General features: G+C 39.4%; 1 long non-coding RNA gene across 1 annotated transcript in view; it reads right to left on the bottom strand.

Annotated features, from left to right (window-relative positions):
• LOC147995704 (uncharacterized) overlaps window positions 1-22420 on the bottom strand; it is a 57733-nt gene that overhangs the window by 13016 nt on the left and 22297 nt on the right. The window contains exons 3-4 of the long non-coding RNA XR_015683811.1: window positions 20306-20431; window positions 15173-15272 (exon numbers count right to left, since the gene is read on the bottom strand). This is a non-coding gene — a long non-coding RNA (uncharacterized LOC147995704). The remainder of the gene's footprint in view (window positions 1-15172; window positions 15273-20305; window positions 20432-22420) is intronic.

Below are 22420 nucleotides of genomic sequence, written 5' to 3' on the forward strand. Positions count from 1 at the left end.
GTGTGTGTGTGTGTGTGTGTGCGCACGCGCGTGCATGTGTGGGTGCGTGTGCGTGTGTGTGTGTGTGTGTGTGTGTGTGTGTGCGTGTGCGTGCGTGCGTGTGTGTACGCACATGTGTTTGTGGACCTGAGTGCAGGTGTCCACACAGGTCAGAGGTTAGATTCCCCTTAACTGGGGTTGCCCTGTATGGGTACTAGACACCAAAACTGCATCTTTGCAAGAGTAGCAAGTATTTTAACCGCTAAACCATCTCTTCAGCCCCAGAAGTTGTAGCTTTGATTGGGAAGAAGCCTTTAAGACTTTAGATGTGTGAGCTTAAATTGACACGAATAGCTTCAGTTTCACATGAATAATTTCATAAACACGTCTCAAGCTCAGGTTTGTTTTGTTGTTGTTGTTGTTTTGTTTTGTTTTCAAAAAGGAAAACTAAGTTGTGCTCTGGAAAACATGAAATCTTGATAGGATTCTGTTTCTGAGGTGAGTTCATTCACATGTGGAGGGGACACAGCATGCTTAGGCATGCAGACTCGTGCTTTTCTACTTCGCATTAATTCACTGAGCATGTGCTTATGTGTCCTTCGTTTTCCTCACAAACACCTGTTCCTTTAATTGGACATTTTAACATGGCTTTCTAGTACATGCCCAGGTTAGCTGTGTTGTACAGTGTAATAAAATAGGATATTTAACATGATACATTGCATTGTATAAAATCTTGGAAGAGTAATAAAATACACTACAATAAAAAATAACCCATTGGAAAAATACATAACTGGGTATGTATTTTCGAAGGAAACATTTGAAATCTGTACACCAGTAATTTTCTAGTGGTTACTAAAGCATTACAGTGTCTGGAAGAAACTGTGTTAATAACCCCTGCATGTTTTTATTGCATAGCTTTGATGTATATAGGCATACAATTCTATACATGATACACAGGAACAAATTTCTACTGATGGCATTTGATTATTTGAAACGCATACTCATAAATAACAATGAACAATCCCAACTATACCCTGCACTAAATATGCATGAGTTCATCTGGATATCTGGATAACTTTTATGAAACAGATTTACCGGCATGAAGGAAATGGGCATTTGCAACCTGGAGTACTATGGTGACCTATAGCCATGGCCCTCCATAGGGCTTTTCTCAACACATTCTTCCAAAAGAACTGTATGAGAGAAGCTGTTTCCACACCTCTCCCAACTGAGTTTGTCTTTGCTCCCATAATCTCCCCCACAAAACTGGCTCTGATATTTTTCTGATATTTTGTGCTCTTTTGTTGTCGTCGTTGTAAGATTTTCAAATTAATTGAAAATATCAAGTTGCAGAATTGTTCCTCTTTTAAAAAGTGTTAGAAGGTGCATGTGAGTCATTTAGTGGCTGTGCATGAAGAGGTGGCTTAGGATTTATGACTTCTTGCTGCTCTTGGAAAGGACTCAGGTCTTTTCCCCAACATCCACATGCCAGCTAACAACCATTTAAGTCCAGTTCCAGAGGATCAGATGCCCTCTTCTGGCATCTGTCGGTACTGCATGCATGTGACAGACATGCAGACCAAAAAAACTAACCAACCAACCAATCAAACAAACAAACAAAAAAACAATTAAATATGAAGTAAGAAGTAAATAATGTTAAAAAATAATTGAAGACAATTCCTGTTCCTTTGAAAATACGACACTGAATCCATTTACCAGATCCTGATGACAGTGGCTTCTTGAGCAGACACTTGACACTCTGCCTTTTCTAGGACAACATGCTCCTTGCAAACAGAAAGGATCACAAGTTCCCAATGATTCCCCTTTCTCCCAGAAAGATAACACAACTTGTCATGTTAAGGAATGTAAGGAACCTTGGCAGATAGGAAAGAACAGGGTACAATGGAGGTTTTTAATCGAGTATCTTTGTGTTCTATGTGAATCTTTTATCTAATTTAAAATAATTTAAACACACAATTAGCACAAGTGAAGACAAAGCATGTGATTTTAAACCAAAAGAACACGATTTTCCCGGATTCATATTTTATATTCATGGCAAGTGCTTCTTTGCTGTACAAAAATTCTGCCAATTTAATTTTAATAATGGAATATTTGGCATGGGGAGGATTGAAATCTAGTTAGAGGATGTGACAAGCTTAAACTCTTTGGCTAAGAACAGCACAGATCTTTGTGTTTGATGTTGGAGCCCGGCCTAATACAAGACTTCTCTCTCCCTCTCCTAAAATGTGTTAGTGAAACATAATTGTTTTGCATGTTCAGTATGCTTTTTCCTCATTCTTCTTGAAATAATGGTCAGGTTTTATTTAGGATGTTACCACACTAGTCCTGTGCCACTTCCCTGTTCAAACAAGACACACTGTACCTTTGACTCAGGCACAGGAACACTGGCTGATGGAAATCTGATAGAGTTACCGGGGGTTGAATATAGCCATTCACTATCCATGGAACTCCACACAATTCAATCAGCTACTTTGAAGTTTCCCTACTATACTCGTCTATAAAATGGGGGAACCACTGAAATCTATTTGAGTTCAGACTCTCTAGAAAATAAAGAAAGACTAAGACCACACTGAGAGTACTGAGTTAAGAGATAAGGAGTTGAAAATCTGACACCAGAAGAACAACAGAGTAAAGGGACATAGAACAAACAGAAACACACAGCTGCAATCGGATATACCCACCTGGCAAAGGATTTCCTAGGTTGCTAAAGGGAACCCAGATGTGGAAATAGTCATTCAAGGAAATAAAGAGGGCTGATGACATTACTCAGTGGGTAAAGCTATTGCTGGTAAGCTCGAGGAGCTGAATTCCAGCCCCACAATGGGAAGGAGAGGACCAACTTCCACAAGTCGTCCTACGATCTTTTGATCTATGAGTGTCTACTGCAGCATGGGTGTGTGCGTGCTCTCTCTCTCTCTCTCTCTCTCTCTCTCTCTCTCTCTCTCTCTCTTCCTCTCTCTTCTCTCTAAATAAATAAATAAATAAATAAATAAATAAATAAATAAAGTATTTTAACCCACATGTTTATAAAAGAGAAGGAGGAACACATAGTCTGAGCTTTGCATACCTAGCTCTACTTAACGGTTTGATTCAATGGACTTTTATTCCATTGCACAGAAGCATCCTTTGCTCTCCAGCTGCCCTGTGGGATCCCATGTCCAATCTGTGGTGTGAATGTTCATTGCCATCTTCAAGTGGCTAGAGGAGTCAGAATCCAAATAAGAAAGGAAATAGCTTTCATTTGGCTAGGATATCAAAGCTGCAAAGCAATAGGTCCCTCCCCTGGGTACTATTACATATGCTCCCTAAATTAAAATAAAATGAAGTCTAATTTGAAAAAAATTTATTCAAAATGCTTTGAATGAACTAATCTAATAAATCTTGGTGTTACAAAATATCTGACGTAAAACTTAAAAAGGGTCGTATTTGATTTTACCTTCCATTTCAGAGATTTCAGTTCATAATACTTGGCTCCATGAGTTTTAGGGCTTATAAGGACGCAGAACATCTTAGCAGTGAGAGCATGATGCAGAGATTGCTCACATCCTCTCAGACAGGAAGCAGGGAGAGTGGAAGGTGCTTAGGTTTAACCATGAAAGGCCCAGCCCAGTGACCTAGTAACCCACTTCCTCCATTCCTACTTCCTAAGCATTTGCTACCTGTCCAAATGCCACCATCACTCAGAAACCAAGCATTCAACACATGTGCTGGTAGAAGACATTTTATATTCAAACTGTTACACTCTACCTTGGTCCCCCATGGCTCATGGCTGCCACACGATTAATAAAACATTTATTCCACCTCCAAGAGTTCCAGAAATCTTCATGATTCCTACTACATATTCAAATGTCCAAATCTAATGTTCCTTCTGAGATTTGAGACACACTCTTAGCTGTCAGCTCCCAGAACACCAAAAATAAGATTATATGCATTCAAGTTGCAATGGTACAAGAGTTAAAATTCCAATTTTAAAGTGAGACAAATACAGGTTAGAAACTAGGGAATACTCAAAGTAAGAGCCAATTTCTCAGGGCAAACATTAAATCTTATTTGCCCTAGAGAGTTAACATCTGTGTGGTAGGGTCATGATGGCCTCTCCAAAAGGCTTAAACAGCCCTGCTGCTGTGAGGTTACTGCTTGTAGCTTATATAGTTTCTCTCTTAGGCTGGTTTTTCATGCTTTCTTCTCATTGACTGTGTAGTCTTTTTATTTTGTTCCCATCAGCATTTTGCTTTTATAAGATCCCAGAACTACCCCCTTAAGTTCTGCCTATAGCATTGTATTGCTTCTCTAGCCCATGTCTCCATTTTCCTCCAAATTTCTTTCACAAATCAGTTAACTCTCAAGAAATATATGGTCACATTTATTTATACCATGAACCCCATTCTTGGCACCAAAACCTGTGTCAATCAAGGTTCTCTTAGAGAAACAGGAGATATATGTACACGTATTCTCAGTGCAAGAAGTTGAACTTCCAGGATAAAAGAAACCAAGAATGTGATTCCTGTCTGAGACCAAAGCTTTGAAAGGCGCTAGAGAATGACTGATATGAGTGCCTGTTGGAAGGCTAAAGAAGAGACCTCCTAGCTTCCATGGCAATGGTGGGAGCAATAGACTCACCAAGGAGTAACAGAGCTCCCACCCTTGACTGAATTTATCTTTTCTACGTTTAACCCCACCCATACTCCAGTTTGTTGAATAATGCCATCTACCTCTAAGTTTAGCCTTTCCCCTTTAGTTCCATATTGCTTAGAAATACTGTCAGAGACATGTACAGAGATGAAAGTTACTAATCCCACAGTGTTCTCTCATGAAGATTAACAGTCACACCTATTAGCACAAATTTGAGTCTGTAATGCTTCCCACAGGCTTATGTTTGAATGTTTGTTTATTCCAGACAGCAGCTCTCCTTTAGGAACATTTAGGAAATGGGGCCTACCTAACAAGGAAGTTCACTAGAGAAAGGATCTTGCCTCACTCTACTTCCTTGTCTGCCACAGTGTAAACAGCCACTACCTCATGTTCCTGTCACAATGAATTGAGCTGACCTGCCAAGCATTCACTACCATGACAGACTGAATAGCTCTGAATTATGAACCAAAATACATCTTTCATCCATTCATTTGTTTCTTCGAGAGTTGTAGTTACAGTGAAAAGAAAGTAATGAATATCCTTTCTGAGCATCGCACCCAAGCAATACAGCACATGTTAGAATAAAGCAAGTTCAGAGACTGAAGAAAAGGCCATTCAGAACCTGCCCCACCTGGGGATCCAGCCCATATACAGTCACCAAACCCAGACAATATTGCTGATGCCAAGAAGTGCATGTTGATAGGAGCCTGATATACCTGTCTCCTGAGAGGCTCTGCCAGAGCATGACAGATACAGAGGCAAATGCTAGCAGCCAACCATTGACCTGAGATCGGGGTCCCCATTGGAGGAGTTAGAGAAAGGATTGAAGGAGTTGAAGGGGTTTGCAATACCAACCAACCAGAGTTACTAGGAACTAAACCACCATCCAAAGAGTACATATGGACAGACTCATGGCTCCAGCTGCCTATGTAGTAGAGGATGGTCTTATTGGGCACCAATGGGAGGAGATACTCTTGGTTCTGCCTAGGTTTGACCCCCAATGTAGGGGCATGTCAGGGTGGGGAAGCAGGAAGGGTGGATGGTTGAGTGGGGGACTACCCTCATAGAAGAAGGGAGGGATGAGATAGGGGATTTATGGACAGGAAACCAGGAAAGAGGATAACATTTGAAATGTAAATAAAAAATATCCAATAAAAAAGAATAAGGCATGTTTGCCTTGTGGCAAAGTTTTTGGATGAGGACCCCTCATTATCAGAAGAATGACACTAGCTTAGGCAAAATAAAAAGTCAAAACTCAGATTTCAAAGTGACTTCCTGCAGGTTTGGTTCAACAAGACTCAGTAGCCAGTGTTTGTTCAAACTTCAAGTTCAAATGTCTGATCCTGAATAGTTAGTTGATTTTTAGGCATATTTAAGCACAGCACAATTTGGTAACATTTTTCCTGATAATTAACTCAATTCTGTGCACAAGAAAGCTTAAGATGTAGCTACATAGGAACTCTTTGTAAAGGTTCATGATGCATTGGATAAAGACGGGTTCTATAGATTGGCTACATGCAAAAGCTTCCATAAAGATGGGTGCTATAGATTGCCAGGCTCAAAATAAGGGTTTGGAGGAGGATTTTGTATGGTCTCGGCTACACAGATAGCTCAATGGTCACTGGACTGTTAACCACAGCTGCTCACAGCCTTCTAGGTAGAAAACAAAGTTATACATCCCTTCCTTAGAAGGAATAACTCTGTGTGTTCAACATTCCTGGTTCCCCTGGTGTTTATGTGCGGGCACAGGAACCTTCACACCTCATACAGCTTTCTACTAAATGTACATTGAATTCCCATATCAATAAAAAATGTGTAGAGCATATCATTGTAATTTGGAAACTATGTGCATTGTAAACCATGCTTAGAAGAAACTTGGTCCATTAGTGAAGATCTACACTTCATTTCCATTTCATTCTTAACCCTGGTAGCTAGAGATCTGTTCTCAGCCCAAATAATTTTTCTATTGGGAACGATGCCCTTGAAACCCTCCATTATTGATGTTAATAATATAGTTAGAGTTAAATATGACTGGGTTCATGGAAAATCCTCAGCCAGCTGCAGAAGACTAATACAAATTTGGTGGTCAGGATGCCCAGTGATATGACAAACCTGTGACCTTTCTGAGAAACCAACATCTTGCTGACTAATGGTATGACAAACCTGTGACCTTTCTGAGAAACCAACATCCTGCTGACATCAGCTGACCACAGGAGTACTGTGTCCTTGGCTTTCGTAGATGCTTCCCACTTCCCCTCTCCCTCTGTTACCCCTGCTGTGGTATAAATTCAGCCTTGGGAAAAAATAAAATTGTCACCTTGATCAGACTCTTGTCTTGGTGTCTTTCTTCGAGTCTATTGTCCCCCATTCTCTCCTAGGTGGTCCCCAACCTTCGCTGACTGCCCTACGGGCCAGGGCATTTTTCCACAAGTCATATTCAGGCAGTCATCATATATGGCCTTTTAATGAAACAGCTTGTTGTTGTTGTTGCTGCTGTTGTTGTTGTTGTTGCTGCTGTTGTTGTTGTTGCTGTTGCTGTTTTTGCTGTAATGTAGGGTGTAATGATGTGACACTATTATATCCAGTTTGCAGAAATGATATTGAATGGAGTTCCGGTGTGCGTTTGCATGCAGGATTTTGTGTGCAGCTGTGCCTACATTTGAATGAGATTTCCAAGCCAAAGGATTGAGAGTATTTTACGTTTTTAAGAAAGTGACAAACTCATTTTCCTAATCACAGTGACATTTTACATCTCTGTGAGTCACCTACCACAGTCAGGAAAGTTCTGGATCGAGATTCAGAAGTGGAATTGTGTTTATATTGTTTCACATTCACAGCTCTCCAAGCCTAAAGGAACGAAGTTCTAATACATGATACTCTGTGGAGGAATTGTAACACCAGTAGGCTAAGTGGACCAAGACAACCTTAAAGGGCAGTTAGTGTGGGGTCCCATTATTATGAGATAACTATGAGAGGAACATTTAGATCTCAGAAGTACCCGTGACTCAGTAAGAGAAATTAAATGTTGTCATTTAATAGGTAGGGTTTCCGTTGTGGGGTGGTGCACAGTGTTTGGGATTAGAAGATGGTGATGGCAGTCTATAGTAATCCCGGATGTGCTGGATTGTATCCAATAATGCTTATGGCTGCATATGTTGCAGATTCAGTGATGAAACTGCATAGTACACTTCAGATGGAGGCTTGAGGTCCAAGGGTAGAGCACTTGCCTGGTTTGTGTGAGGACCTGACTTTTAACACTAAAACAACAAAGTAATTTCAGAGTAGAGGAAGCAAATGTGCAGAAGATTAATGATCACTCTGTGGTAACATGAACTGTGGAACTTCTTGAGCCATCATGACAGAATGCACTGGGATATGAGGACTGCTAGAATGATATGGAGATTTAGTGACATTGCTTGTGCAATGGGTACTGGCTATTGATGATGTGACCGCAGATGATAAAGGTATATATAGGTTTGCAGAGTGTCAGTGCCTAGTAGTAGCTGAAAAAAAAACCTGGTAGAACAATTAAAATTGAACTGACTTTAGGAACAGACTACATTTTTCTAAAAAAATCAGTCAGAAATTAACTCCTTTCTTAACAACAATCCTAACTCTCTTCTTGACTAATCTCAAAATGAAAAAAACCAGAATGAGCATCGTATCACCTTTCAGCCCACCAAATGATTTTTTCTTGTTTATTGTAAAAGAAAATATAATAATAATTAGATATGTAATCCAGAGCAAACAGTAAATTGTGTATGTTAGGTCTCAAACCCCTGGACAAACAGCTGAGGTGTATACTAATATATCACAGCGGATATTGTCAGCCAGTCTCTCTCGGCATAGCCAGTACCTGTAAGTAGTGGTTCTCAACCTTTAGGGTCACATATAAGATATCTTGCATATCAGATATTTATATTATATTCATACCAGTAGCAAAATTACAGTTATGAATTAGCAACAAAATAATTTTACAGTTGGAGGACACCACATCATGAGAACTGTGTTAATAGGTCACAGCCTTAGAAAGGTTGAGAACTACTGTGTTACAGTGATCCTGTATTTCCTGCCCCTGCCCTAGGCTTTCCAACCAGGGTCTGGGCTGCCCTTCCCCTAGCTGCCCTTCTGTATACAACCTCATTTCGGCTACTGCGATGGTTTTTAGGTTGAACACCACAGAGATGATGCTGTGCTGCTCTTAGGGCATCCTATCATGAGGTTATAGGTGAAGAGTCTTAGCGCCAATGAATGCCGCCTGGTAGAGCTTCCTTGTCTGCCAACTTTCAGTACTAGAACTCACAGGCTAGCCTTTGTGCTCAGCTTTGAGTATTGTGGTAGAGAAAACCAGGAGCTAACGCCAAGATGGTGCTAGGTAAAAGATATATAAATATATATATTTATATATTTTTATATTATTATATATTTATATTAATTATATATATTTACTTATTTATATATTCTTCATATTTTTATATTATATATATTTATATTAATTATATATATTTATTTATATATATTCTTCAGTCCAAACTTCTCCAGAGTAGAGGAATGAAGTCAGCCAAGACTAAAGTAGGGAAACCTCTTTATAGCAAATGATTAGAAAAGTGAAATCTTATAGTTATTTTAATGATAATGGGAAAGGTACACATTATGGGTTTATGATCAGACAGTTACTGGAACATAGTATGAAACATTTTATGGCCTTTCAATTCTCATTACAACAGAAACAATTTATGTATAAGATTACAGAGGAATAACAAGTTAAAAACAAAGTTGATCTTAAACTTGGGACACAATTAAAGGGAAAATTACTATTCAGGGACAATATGGAAAAATCAAATTCTAGCATTATGTTTAACTAGGAAAAGGAAGAAAAAATGGAGTCGAATGTACCTTAATATTAAGTTGCTCCCTGTAAGACCATACACACATCCTGTTTCTCAAGCATCTGACTAGCAAGTTCAGCCCCTATCTGTGGATCTTGTCTTCAGAGAGGACCACTCTACTTTGTATCTGAGGGACTTTCTAGCCTCTTCCTTTCTTTTGTACTTTTAACCAGAATTGGTCTAGGTGGAGGTTCCCTTCTTCCCCGATTTATTTATTTCTCCTTCAACTCTTGATTCTCTCAGCTTGAGCCTATAATACTTCTCCTGTACTCTGGGCTAGAATCCAATACTGCTTTTACCTACCTAATTACACAAAGTGTCCTGCTTTGGCAGAGGGAAGCTTTTCCAAGCTGGTAACTGGGTCCTTTGACCTTCCTACACCCTTTTCTAACAGCTCCTCACAGTCTGGCACCCACACGCTTTCTGATTCCACTGTGTATTTTTAAAATGTAATCTCTTCTTATTCTAAATATAGAATAAGATGTTTTTGTGTCGTTAATAAAAGGACCAGTATTTACAAAAGCCAAGTGATTATCTTAAAAGAAAGATTTAATCTGTGAAAAGAGTTGGTAGGCTTGAGATTAAGACAATAAAAGGAGTCTGGGAAGATGGTTTGACTCTTAGGAGTGCTTGCTGCCCAGTCATGAGGACAGGAATTCACATTAGACAACCCATATAACAAGTCCCAAATATGCGAAATGGCTATAACTCTAGCTTCAAAGATCCGTCATCCTCTTCTGGCTTCTGTGTATGCATAGTGCATGTGTGCACACACACATGCCTACACATGTGTACATGTGTGCATGTGCATGCACACATAAACATACCAATAAAAATATTTTAAAAATGCATAATGGCCAATTGTAGTAGCACATGCACATGCACTTGTGAGGCAGAAGAAGGTTGATCTCTTAGTTCGAGACCAGAATGGGCTATAAAGTGAGTTCTAGAGATCCAGGGCTAAATAGAGAAACCATGTCTTGAAATATATATATATATATATATATATATATATATATATATATATATATATATGTGTGTGTGTGTGTGTGTGTGTGTGTGTGTGTGTGTGTGTGTGTGTATAGTAATATAAATAACACCTGAAACAGGTGAGTTTGAGAAGAGAAAAAAATATATAAGAACAATGTAATAGCACTAAAACACTGTAAATGACAAATATAAAAGAGAAAGACAGGAGAGAAGGTGGGGGAAAAGAAGGAAAGAAAGAAGGGAGAAAGTAAGGAAAAAAGAGAGACTGAAAGTAGGCGTGGCGATAGTGAGAGCAGGTTATCCCAGCACAGGGGAAGCTGAGTAAGAAGAAGTTTGTATTCATGGCTATCTTGGGTTACAAAGCAAGCTGTGTTCAAGGCTGCCTTGGGGTATACAGCAAATACTTTGAAAAGAGAAACATCAGGATGATTTGAAACAAAGAGTCGTTTGCATCTGAGTTCACACACACACATACTTGGACACATCATAATAATACAATCAGTTACTTGCTGTCTAATAATATGAAACTTGTGAGAGTATTTTTGTGTTTCCAGCTTTGGCTCATGGCTAAATTTACAGCCAGCCCTTCTTTGTGAAGTAGAACACATTTTCACTGATCTTTTTTGCCACCCTTTGGCGCAAAAGGAGATGGAGACAAATACCAACTGTGCTATATTCTATTGACGTGATTTCCTTCCAAACCCTTCTTTTCTGAGAAAAATAAAGAAGCTGGCGACTAATACAGTGCTGGTGCAGCCCAGCCATGCATTGCACATTAAGAACAAAGGGAGACTCCTGGCTCCTTCAGAGACAGCCACGGGCTCCTAAGCAGGAAAGGATCTAGCGCTCAGTGGTTCCGCCTCTAGGTTTCTGCCACTAGGTGGCAGTCAAGTTCATAACTACAGCCTCAGTCTGGCTGACAGATTTTCAAAACACCGTTATTCATGCATGTGATTTATTGATTCAAAATTATCCTTTATTGTTCAGATATAATTATGACTAAATAACTGCAAAGAGCTATGGATTCCGAGAAAACAGAGATTGTTTCCTGTGCAGTCTTTACTCATGTAAGTGTAATATCTACTTAGTGGTGCATATTTATACTGCATATATGAGTGATACACTGTATAATATAAACATAGGGGAGCGATAGAGAGGGAACTGTTAGACAGCAACATATGCACCTCTGGAGCTGTCTTACAAAGGGAATCACTTTGCACTTGGATCATTTTTTTTTGTTTTTCCACCCCGTACAGAACCCAGAAAGCATCAATAGTTCAATTAATCCTTATCAAAAGAATGGATTATTCAGGTGGCTTTCTTCTCTGCTCCATCTTTTGAAAAGGAGTCATTTTTTAAAAATACTCTTTCTGCACAATCACAATTAAGTAGCTATTGAATTTGACAGTGGAAGCAGGCCAGCTAATTTCATCATTACACTAAACCGAGGTGTCTTTTCATCTTCTGAAATAATATTTTGTTCATCTATGTGCTCAAAGATTCCCTTTCATATTCATCAAACACAAAGGGCAGAGAAAACCTTCTGCTTCTTCAAGGGCCCCAGATCAGAAAGAGCTGAAATGTATCATATGACTGCCAAATGGCTCACAGGACAGACACGCACCTGCTTGGAATTAATACTGCGTTACTTAGGAAAATCATCTAACATCACCCAGCAGCTAAAGAAACCCACTGAATTATGGGAGGCGTCTTTGGGATGTGTCCACTCAGTGGCTGTATGTCCGTTGCTTTACTGTCACCTTTTCTGAGCAGGCCTTTAAAATCTAAATCTTGTCATTTTAATGCTCGATCAAGACCCTTGCATTCCTTGGAGGCCTCCTCCAGACTCAGTGATGCCAGCAATAATTGCTAATTCTCCACAGGAGAACTGGCTGTCAGCACCCTGGGCAGGCCTCTTCTCTGTGGGCAATTGACTGGTCACCCTTAATGTCCCCTTTGCACCTATTCTTTTTTTTAATTGGTCCATTCCCCCCGCCGTTGTTGCTTAGCTCTTAGGCGGCAGTTGCTCCTGTGGCTCCTACTTACAGGACTGCATTTTGCATGTTCACTCTTCAGGGATAGGAGAGCACTTCTTTATATTAAGAATTCCTGCCCACTGAACGTGGTGTCCCTTCTATCGCCTGAGGACATATTGACTGGTGATCCCCTTTGCTGTGCCTCTGGACTACTCTTTAAGTCTTGGAGAATTTCTCATTTTAGATGAAAAAAAAACAAACTACTGAAAAGGAGCCTCCCAATGACCAAATGGGAAAACCCAAAAGGGAGGAAACCAGCATTTTAGCACATTCCCTGATTGTCCCGCAAAAACATGTTTCTGCAGATATCATCAAACTTAATCAAAAAGAACCGTTTGAGAACTTCAAAACAGAAAGATGTTTTGAGCCAGTAAGTCAAAACTTCAGTATCCTACATAACTGTGACTTTCATGTTCCCACGAGGTCAGCAGGGACTCATTGAGTCCTCTGTTACTTTTTCCATCTCAGAGTGGAGGGAAACCATTTGGACATCGCTGTCATGCTCAGCACCTTGCACTTTTCAAAGAGCAGCCACTGTTTCCCTAAAACCGCATCCATCAGAGGAAGATTACGTTAGCTGGGATTAAGCCTCGGGGATGGCGACTTGTCTCTTTTGGTAGCTTCCACTTGGACCATTTCTCAGACTGCACAACGGGTCTCAGTAGACAAGTCGGTTTCAGTTTGTTTTGTTTAATGAGGTGTCCTAGCTAGCTTTTCTTATTATAGCATATAAGTTACCATGGCTACCAGAGTTCTGAGGATTCATTTCTAATGATGAACCTACCTTAACCAGCTTTTTTTACATTATATAAATAATGCTTGGTTTATTTAAAAGGAATGTTTCAAGAGACATATTATCTGTCTCTTGAAATATTATATGTAATGAAATAAATGTCCTGAAATCTCACAACCATGTCTCATTGTACACACACACACACACACACACACACACACACACACACACACACACGATATCATGTGAAATTTATGATACCAACTTCCTTCACATCACTCTAGGAAAGCATTTGGTATTATTTTTGCAGAGATGACCCTGTGTGTAGCTGTCTCTGGGGCAAGTGGACTAGAAAAACCTTTTTGTTGTTGGTTTTGTTCTAGGCATATGTGATTAACCCCTAAATAAGAGCAAGGGAATGGCAGATCACTGTGGGGTTTTTTTCCTGTTTTTATTTCCTCTCCCACTTTCCCTTAGCTTACTCTTAGATCCTTCCAAAAAGTCCCTGCATGCCCTTCCACGGAGACAGTATGACTCCACCTCCCTTCAGCAAGGCCCCCAGCCTGCTGCAGAGATTGGGCTGAGGCCTTCTTTCCCAGCTCTTCAATGGACACCTTAGCCTTGGTGTTGAAGCCAGAGTCTTAGGAGTGCATCCCAGACAATGCCTGAGTGAGTGTGTGCCCTCCAGAGGATACCCTCCCTTCACTCTGATGATTGCCATTAAACTGGTTGAGACTGTGACAGATACGATTATATTTTCAGGCAAGCTCGGACCATTTCTGGAAAGATCTTTGGAGCTCTTAAGTCCACCTACACATCTGCATTGTGGAAAGGGAAGAATGAAACACTTCACTTACCTGGACCCACCTCACTTTACCACACACACACACACACACACACACACACACACACGAGAGAGAGAGAGAGAGAGAGAGAGAGAGAGAGAGAGAGATACACATACATAAGAAAGTTTACAAGTTTACTACTGTTTCTAAAACTATTTTTATACATGCAATTCTAGTCATTTTACTTCCTGACAAGGAAGTGCATTATGCCCACTACTGGAGTTCCAGCTCATGATATTACTAGCCATGATATCAATATTTTAAAGTTAGTTTTCCACTAGTGAATTTTTTTCCAATCCAAACTGAAGCAAACAAACTGCTACATTCATCCTCATACACCCTGTCTCTCAGCGCTGCACTCTCTAGGTGTGAGGGTTCAAGAATTACGACTGTGTGCTTATCCATTTACTCATTTCTTTATGGTGCTTTTTTTTAAAGACAGGAACTCAGAGTAAAGCCCTCACTGAACTGCGCCTCTCAGTCTCCTGTCTTAGCCTCTCCAGTGCTATGATTGCAGGTATGTACTACCACATCTGGCTCGTACTTTGAATTTCAGTAAAATATTGCTTCAGATACTACCTTCGAAAAGACCTAAAATTAATTCCATATCCACTGGGAATTGAAGAAACCTTTCTTTTGCATTCCTTTCGGTAAGAGGTGTACAGACACCGATTTTTCCCATCTGAGTCCTGTAAAGTGAACTTGATGTCACTTACATCTCAGATCTAACTACAGAGGAATTTGAGAATTTTCCATGTTTACTCTTTATTAGTATTTTGCCCACCTGCAGATTGCTTTATACCATAAGTCTTCCTATTTTTATTATTTTATATGAGGTATATAAAGTTTATATTTTAAATATTTATATATATTTATATGAATCTCTAAAATCCATATGGAATTTATGTAAAATTTATATATTTTTCCTAGTAAGATTTTATTTTGTAAGAACTCTGTGAATAGTGGGTAGCATAACTATATAAGTTACTTTTCTCTTGCCATGATGACATATCCCAATTACAAGCTACTTAAGGAGGAAAAACTTACTTTGACGTTCAGTTGCATGGGCTAAGAGGTCATCACAGCAGAGAGCCATGGCAGCAAGTCACATTCATGGTGGCAGGAGCAGGGATCTGAGACAGCACATCTTCACACATAGAAAGCAGAGAGGGTAGACTGAAAGTGGGGCAAGACTAGAGACCCCCAAAGCTGGTCCCAGTGATAAACTTTCTCCAGCAAGACCACACCTAAAGATTCCATGACTTCCCTAAAAGCACCGCTAGTTGGGGAACAAATGTTTAAATTCATAAGCCTATGGGGGATGTTTCTCATTTAAAACATTTCAGTCATATACTTAAATTTTTTTCATGAAATCACATGTGTTTATCAATATTAGCCCTACTATGACTCCTTAAGATTTTCAAGCCTACTGTGGTGACTCTTGCCTGTAATCCCAGAACACCAGAGGAGAGGCAAGAGGAGGACCAGCCTTAATTACATCTCAAAGTCAGGACCACTGTGGCCTACAGGCTGCAGGTGACATTGGCTCACAAACTAAAACAAATGGACTACTACGTTTCCGTAAAACTCCCATTGCTTTTTCCTCTTTCCAAACTGTTCCCAAGATTCTTAGTACGATGCATTCGGTCTCTTGTTTTCTTTCTGATTTATACAGTGACTAAATGGAATGGACCTGGTTGTGTACGAGGTTGGAGGTCCAATCTGTCATTCTTTGAATGTGTGAGTGTCAATTTTACACTTTTCTAATGCACCTGCTTTCCCACATGATTTTCAGTCTTTGCAGCTCATCAACTTCCTATGCCTTTTGATGCACCTGGGAAATTTCTGGTTTCTCACAGTGTGTGTGTGTGTGTGTGTGTGTGTGTGTGTGTGTTTGTGTGTGTGCTTGTGTGTGTGCTTGTGTGTATCTATATCTGTCTATCTATCTATCTATCTATCTATCTATCTATCTATCTATCTATCTATCTGATGTCTAGTACTGTCTCTACTACTCACTATTATATTAGAAACTCCAGTGAATTCAAAGATTCAAAACTTCTTTAAAAGTTAATTATAATCGTATCTTCTCACCAACAAAGCAAAAGGCATCATAATTTAGACAGTGGTACCTTTAGAGTAAACTTCAAGAATTTTTCAGTGTTTTTTCCACTCATCTCTTTCACAATGTGAACTTTTTTTATGCTTTTTAGTGAGATTGATAATTTTCTCCACATAAAGCTTTTGTCATGTTTTCAGACGCATTATAAATTATGTAGATTTTGTTCTTAATATGAAAGAATTGATTTCGGTTATTTGTTTCTAGTTGGTTATTTCTATTGACACTTGAATATATGTCTTCTGATTAGCTAAAAAACTCATTATATTTTTTCTTTACTATGATCCCTTTTTGCCTTGGAGGTGAGAAGAGACAATTATAAGTCATTTTTAAGGAATTTTTTGAGTCCTTGGATTTGTTGGAGTTCCTAATATAATCGTGAATAACAAAGAAAGTACTAGACATCTTCCTCCTACAGCTTTGGTAGAAAAGGATTTAGCTCTTCACAAATCTAACATTAGCTGTTAGGTTTTTCAAAAAATAGTGTTATTTTTCTTACTCCTGTTTTAGATATTTATTCCCTTAGCAATGTCTGTGTGATATTTTTGCTTTCCCTTTAATTTGTTGACTTGAGGACTTGAGAGCTGGTACTTTATGTGAAGGCCGCTCTCCTGCAGGTCTTTGCTCCCTGTTGACTTCCTGAAGTGAGAAATGAAGCATTCCAAGCATCTCAGTCTATGACAGAGTTAAGGTGGAAATGACTGGTCAGTCCAGCTCTGCGATCATTCATTTGCTTCAGTGTCACCTTAACATCTACTAAAAACATAATAAAGTCTTCTATCCCTTGTTAGCCTCATTGAAAAAAAAATGAATCTTCAATAATTTCCATTTTCTAAAAAAGTATGCACTTTTTCTCTAGATTTTTCAAATGTTGTATACAGTCACATAGAATTACTTGTTTTATCATTTTACCTCCGTGGCTTATTTTCCTTCTTACTGAGGACTTTTAATTATTTTTTTTGTTATTATCCAGTTTTGAAAGTATCCACAGGTGTGTTTAGGACTAGAGTTTGTCTGTTAAATTTCAAACTGGGACACGTGGCTGAGGTGCCTATTTAACATATGAAAGCAGACCTGGCCTCCAGGTTCTCCCAGAATCCCTCAGTCCCTACTTGTTATAGGGTATGGCTGGCATACCCCACCCTCTACCCTGAACTCTCCAGCCCAGGGGAGCTGGGCTGCCCTCCCCGAGGAGGCTCTTTCCTATATGATCCAGACATTTTGGTTACCCACCTCTTTTTGTACCTTTGGCCTCCTGGCTGCTGCACTTGGTTCCCCTCTCTGCCCTTTCCCTCCCCTCCCGCTCCCGAGGCTCAGTCTGATCATGTCCTTTCCTTTTTATTTCCTTAGTTCATTTGTCTATGGTGCTACCTTTTAAATTCTTCTAAAGTCAGGATTTCAGTTACGCTCTTCATTAATCTTCTCTTGCATTTGTATTTGCATTCTCCCTAACTCCTGTTTAAAAGCTATCAACTTTCAGATAGAAGAGGAGCAGCACAGAGAGATTGATAACAGCGCTGGTGGGTGATGGACCACGCAGATGAGCACAGATGCTGCTGTGTGTGGAAGGGAGAGGGCAAGTCGCAGGAGTTGGTCCCTTCCTCTCACAGTGCGGATCCTAGGGATGAAACAAGCATGGTGAGGCTTGACAGTCTACTCCTTTACCTACTCTGTCTCGGCACTGGCCCGGAGGATATGTTTATTATCTTCAACATGGTGCTGGTTTTACAAGAACACACCTACACCAAAAATGTATCAAATTGTATATTTTAAACAGGTCCCCTAATACAAGTACATCGTGCATCACTAAATCATTAAAAAAAATAGGAAAAAGTAATTGTAGGATAATTGTGTTTAGATAACACTGCAAAAATATTCCTTTCATGTAGGCTGGATAATAACCAACGTCTCCCTTAGATTGCTGACCTTGACTCATGCACTGGTGAGGGGGCTTTCATGTGGGGCAAGCAATGTCCATTCTCAGCTCTATCTTAGAGTGGTTTCTTCGGTTTCGTTTTTGCTTCCTGTTTGTTTTCTTTTCTTTTTTACCGTGATGCGTATGTATGCAGACAGGAATGAAGGGCAAAGGAGTTATAGGTTTCTTACATGGCCAGAGCACAAAACTGAAGGCAGGGAGAAGCTCATGCTTGCTCGACGTCAGTGCTTCTTTTCTAATTAAGTTAGTATATAAAATAATGGGTTTTGTTATATCACACTTCTACATATATGTACTCCGGTTCCTCTACCTCGTTGCCCCGCCCACTCCTGCTTGTCCACTTTGCTCTTAAGAACCCCCTTGCTGCTTCACCTTTTTAATAATTTATCACCCTCTCCACATCCTTCCGTAAAAGCTCCTTTCTGCTCTCCTGCTCTCCTCTCTGATTTCTGTTATCATGATTTTGTTGGTTTTCCCGGCTATGTCTTATTGCTCAAAACTGCTTCATTTCTCTGAGCCTCAGTTTCCTTTCCTTTCCTTTCCTTTCCTTTTCTTTTCTTTTCTTTTTTTTTTTTTGTATTAGGAACTAAAAATAAAAACCTGGCTTAGGTACTGTTATGTTGCTATAATGGAACACTAGGGCCAAGGCAACCCTTTAAAAGAAAGCCTTTGACTGGGGACTTGCTTAGAGTTTCCCAGAGTTAGCCCGTGACCACCATGGCAAGGAGCACAGCAGCAGGCAGGGAGGTATGGTGCAGGAGCAGTAGCTGAAATGATCTGAAAACTATAAAAACAGAGAGAGACACTGGACCTGACATGGGCTTTTGAAACCTCAAAGCCCATCTCCAGTGATGGTGCACCTTCTCCAACATGGCTACATCTACTCCTGTAGTACAACCAATTTAAGCTTATCCAGGACTGGCTTATAAATAAATGAGGCTCAGATTATGATTATTTTATTTGGATTGACAATTAATGGGAGTGCGGTAACCCTTAATCTACTTTTCTAACTGCTAGCCTGGCTATCTCCCCAGGAATGGTCCCCCAATACTTATAGTTTCTCCTGGCCATGTCCTCATGATACACCTACTCTCATGATACATTTTCCTCTCTTCTCCTAGTTCTCCTCTTCTCTCATGGTCTCTTGACTCAGACCTCATGCTCAGGGACTGAAACCTCAGGTATCTCTCTTCTGCCCAGATGTAGGCTGGTGGCATCTTTAGTCACAAATCAGGGGTAACTTGGAGAGCAAGGTTACATAACGCCACTTGGTGTATGAGAGGATCTTCTCATCCCTGACCCAACCAGAACCAATACATTACAATACAATTTAAATTATATATGTATATATGTATATATACCCTATATATAATATATATTACATATACCTAAATCGTGTTTTTCTTTAAATTTCTTTTTAATTTATTATTTCATTGTATGTGTATAGGTGCTTTGCCTGCATGTATGTGTGTAAATCACATGTGTGCCTGGTGCTCAAGGTGGTCAAAGGGTGCATTGGTTACAAAACTGGAGTTACAGAAGGCTGCAAGCTACCATGTGGATCCAGAAAACAGAACCTGGGACTTCTGCAAGAGCAGCATATTCTCCTAATCACTGAACCATTGCTCCAGCTCCCTGAATTTTTTCTTAAGATTCAGAAATTTTACCAATATATGCCAAACCTTATTTTTCAACTTCATCAGGAACTCATTTTATTTTTTTCTCTGTGAAGAATTTGCTTTTCCCCCACACAGAGTAAACGGCTTCCATTGCTTACTTATTGCGTCACTCCATCTGTCCTCTGTCTGTTTGGCATACTTATTAATTGTGTATTAGACTTCCTAGAGTTGTACTTCAAATTGCATTTACTTTATGACTTTACATCTTAGGAATGTTTTTTTTTTGCTTAAAGATATTTATTTGACAGGAACTTCCTGGCTGATATATCAAATCTGCTGTCCTTTTAAATATATCTTCTGAGTTATAAAATTTCAACATCACTTTTTTTTAATTTTTAAAAGAACATTATGTCATATAATTGAATTTCCTCCACGTTCTATTTATTTATTCTGTCAGTGAGACAGTTTATCTTTGCCTCCTGGACCAGGAGGTTTTTGCTAGAACCCACCTGTGCAGACAATACCACCTCTTTCTCAATGATGATTCATTTCAGTACGCTTTTCCTGACTGCTTCGGGATGGCTCATCCTCAAGCCATTGCCTCAAAGAGATGCTTTATATCTTCCAACTTCACCCTGGAAAGAAAGCACAATTATTGATGAAATGTCATAGGAATTCCTATTAAAGAAGCCAAGGAAGGCTCTGTCACAGTCATTCTGTTTGTGACCATAGCCAACAGAATAAGACAAGAAAGAAATTAGTTGTATTGATTAGAAAGCAAAAGAAAAAGTTACCGCATTACAAATGATCTCCTCTGGCTAGAAAAAATATGTAAGCATAAAAATCAAAGTTTTATTAGAACTACAACTATTCTTTAAAGATTGTCAAATATGAGATTAGCCTTCAAATCTTAGGTAGCAGTCAATAAAATAAAGAACTCTCTCGAAACATCTGGAAACAAACTTATAGGTGTGTTCACGATATGTATGTGAACACACACACACATATGATCTTATAAAGATAATAAGAGATAGTGACTACATTGTTTTCATGAATTCTATATTACTGCAGCATATATTTAAAAATTATATACATGTAGAAAAATTCTAATTTTTAAATTCTTTAATTGTTCATACTTTATACAGCCAGTACAATGACAAATATAATCTATGTTGTGTTTTCATGTGTTCCTGAGAAACAAAGTAAATTTCACCTGTAAGAGGAAATATAAGTGAAAGTCACAAAGGTGACAGTAGACAGCTCATCTGCCTCAGTGTCTTAAATCTGTCATCATCATGATATGAGTCCAGGGGCTGGAGAGGTGGCTCAGCAGTTAAGAGCACTGACTGCTCTTAGAGAGGACCCAGATTTGGTTCTCAGCACCCACATGACAACTAATAACAGCCTTCTGTCACTTCAGTTCCAGAGGGTCTGATGTCCTCTTCCTGGCCTCTGAGGGCACTGCACACACATGGTGCAATCACAGACATACACGCAGAGAGAAGCACTCATCCACATATTTCTTTTAAATTGTGTTAAGAATTTAAAAGTATAAGCAGAAGATTCAGATATTCTAAAGAGGCCAAATACATACCTATGACCAAAGGGAAACTCACTATATAATAAGGTATTCATATTGGGAAGTGTATTTATATATTTAAAATGGGAAGTACAGACTCAATGAGATGACCCAGCAAGTTAAGATAGCTAATGTCACACCTAAAGACCCATGTTTAACTTCTGGTATACACACAAAGAAGGAAAAATCCAACTCCAGAAGGCTATACTCTGACCTACACAAGAGTATTATACCATGAGCATGCCCATCCAACAATAATTCTTTTTAAAAAAATTAATGGGAGTATGAAGTCAAATTGCTCAGTACAATGGAGTGAGATTTTTAATTTGATCTTGGAAGAAAGCAATTTTCTTTGAGACAGGTATTTTGGTTTCTGAGTGACCCCGGCAGTATACGCTGAGATCTCAGCAGCCCTGAGGCAGGATGAGCTGCACCTTTAGAACTGTCCAACCTGGAAGCTAGGATCAGTCAAAGAACTAAGCCCTGGATGTGATCTACGCTCGTGAATTTGGGCAAGGCTGCTCCTGACAACAGACACAACATGAAGTGAATATCAGATGCATCTAAAAACAGTGATAGAAAACTAAATTGTGGGATATTAGTTTTAAAATGTAGGACATATTTATAATCTTGGAGTACGAAAATATCTCACATGACAGATAAATCTGGCAACCTAAAATGTTGACGTTTATAAATAAATTATTTTATAACAGAAGCCAAAGGAGAGATTAAGGGAAAAATGTATTGATCGTTATGTTTTATAAAAAAAGATAGAAAGAACCAGGATGTGTTCAGTAGAGGCATAGTATGGAGAGGTGGAAGGGGGTACCTCTGTGGGCCCGTGCTTAGGCATCCCTTCCCCTTGAGGTACCAGCTGTATGGTGGACAGAATATGGTTTAAAGTTTGTTTAGGGCATGAGAAGGGGAGTTGAGAAGGGACTAGAGACAGAAAGGCAGAGAGAGAGTGAGGAGGCGAGAGGGAAGAAGGAAGAGGACAGGGGACAACAGAGAGAGAAGAAAGAAGAAGGAGAGGGGGAGGGGTTAG

This window comes from Rattus norvegicus, chromosome 3 (assembly GCF_021556685.1).
Source record: "Rattus norvegicus strain SHRSP/BbbUtx chromosome 3, alternate assembly SHRSP_T2T, whole genome shotgun sequence".
Lineage (NCBI taxonomy): Eukaryota > Metazoa > Chordata > Mammalia > Rodentia > Muridae > Rattus > Rattus norvegicus.